The following is a 2,571-nucleotide window of genomic DNA, read 5'->3' as shown; positions in this document are numbered from 1 at the left end:
TGAAACGTATAACTGCAGTTTAGGAATGTGTAACCCCATTAACGATATTTATAACTCCAGTGATGAAACATATAACTCCATGTATCACTCTAGGTATAACTCCAGGCCTCTAATGTATAACTCCAAAGTATATATTGTACAACTCGACCATATCTTTGCAAAAACTCTACTCAAAATACGGTAGAATTCCCAAGTATGGAAATGTGACTATATTAATAAAACTTAATATGATAAAAAAATAGGATTTTAGACAAACTTACTCATTTGGAAATTTGTAGTCATCAAGAAAAACGTAGTCAGCCACTTGTTTGCGATACACCGGGATGTCCCTAGTTAATGCCTTGTTCATCTTCATCATCTTGGCGACCACGGTAAGGTCGGCGTCTAGTTTGCCGACATATTTGGTGCAACCAAGGCCGTCGCCCTTACCCCGGGAGCGGCTATTAACGGTGAGAGGGCCCGGCGGAGGGCGTCCGCCCGGGGCTACTTTGGAAGGTGGAGTCGGAAGGTTGAACCGACCTTAGAGCAAGGTCGTTTAGCGAATCGTTCTCACCGGCGTTTCCAACACCTCTCTTCCTTCCACTTGTGTTCCGGGTGTCCTCTGTTTATCACGCACCTCCTCCAATTCACGGTCTTTAAGCTCCTTGAAAGCTGATACCCTGGATAACACTTCTTCCCTGTCCAAGTTAATGTCACTGAGGACAAGGGTTGCAGCAATTTCCGCTCGCATGAGGTCATTGCTTTCCTCAGTCCCTAGGGTACAATCGAATGGCTCTCCACGGTACAGCAACATATGAATCATGACGCATGACCACGGTCATTGGCGTATGTCCCGCTCCCCGCCGATTGAATTTAATGTTGACAAAAGGGAACCCTTCAACTTTTTTGCCTTTGTCGAGCCCTTTGTAGGCCATATACCTTCCCATTGCATCAGCCTGGCGGAAGTTAGGCAAGGCGTTTAAAAGGGGAAGACGTATTAACAAAACAAATGGAGCTGATAATTAATCTAGTCACCAGTTTTATAAGTCTTACGATAAAGAATACGCGCAATCCCTCCGTATGGTAATGTCGAGGAAGATCGTCCTCGTAAGAACGATTATCAAGGTACTCGATCTGCTCGGAGAGGAAATTTATGCAAATGCAAGAGTAATGATCTTTATCACCACTGCTAACCGGGACGAATACCTACAAACATGCACCAAAAATCTAAGGGTTTTGAAACATAAATAGCAGATTAGAGGCATACATATTGTGCGTAGTTGAGTTATACGATGTGTGTGCCCGAGTTATACATTATATGTGTAGAGTTGTACATTCAATTTCGAGAGTTATACAAAGTATATTCTTGCAGTTGTACATTATGTACACTAAGCGAGATGCCTCAGATTATACATTATACTCGTATATGCTTACAGTTGTACTTTATGTGCAAGCTGAGTTATACATCCTATGGTTAAAGTTTTACATTATATGCCTAGAGTTATGGAGTGAAATTAGCCACTCATCAAAACTCTAAGCATATATTGTATAACTCTAGACAAATAATGTATAACTTCAGCCCTAGAACGTATAACTCTAGTAATTCTGAAAGCTAAAGTTATATCTTGTATAACCTGGCATAGGATGTATAACTCTAGCCATAAACTGTACAACTCGTAAGCATATACGAGTGTAGTGCATAACTCCGGGTATTACTCTAGGTAAAACTCCATGCCTAACTCTAAAGCATATATTGTACAACTCTAAGCATATACTGTTAAACTCTACGAAAATAATGAATAATTCCAGTATGTAAATGTCTCTATATTGATATCTGAGCTCACCATATCGGAGTCCAGTTGGAATGGACTAGGACACGACTCTTGCCACATGTCCCACGCGTAACAAAAGCCTTCAGAATGATCAACAACCAAGTTTTTCTTCCTGCCTTGCCAAATTTCAATTGCTAGGGCCTATAAAAATGATAGACGGGGGTTGGTAATAGTATCACAAGGTACGTACAGGTTGTCACAAAATAACTTGCGGAGTTCGAGCACACTTACAGAGTGACTTAGGCCAAAGAAACAGCGCGAACTTGAAACATTTTGCGGTGTTCGCGTGCGTAAGCGATTGAGTAGCACGGACCGCGAATCGATGACATTTCCAGAACCGAGCCCCGGGCATCAACGCCTGGAGATCAATACGCGTTATGCGTTTGGTGTGGGATATGTGACCAATTGTTCCCTACAAAGGATTAGCAAAATTGAGACACGCAGCAAGGGAATGCATTCATGGCCTGTTTGTCTGTCGTATTGAAATATAGGTAAAACTTATCTTTTACTTACGATTTATTATGGTCGTGGAATTCATCAAATACATAATCCATTACATCCTTCCTCACCCCGAACACCGTCCTGAAACGTTCCTTGTTAAAACGCAACCATCGTGAGCATACGTCGGCCTTTGGTCGGGTTCGGGTGCCCGCAATCCCGAGAACAACCTAGGTTCTCGGTACAATGTCCATACACGGAAGGGGGTCAGCTGAATGCAGCAAGAAGGGATGGTGGATCATGTCACATCGCGGCACATAAA

The sequence above is a fragment of the Silene latifolia genome, chromosome 1 (assembly GCF_048544455.1).
Source record: "Silene latifolia isolate original U9 population chromosome 1, ASM4854445v1, whole genome shotgun sequence".
Lineage (NCBI taxonomy): Eukaryota > Viridiplantae > Streptophyta > Magnoliopsida > Caryophyllales > Caryophyllaceae > Silene > Silene latifolia.
This window is presented reverse-complemented; position numbering follows the sequence as displayed.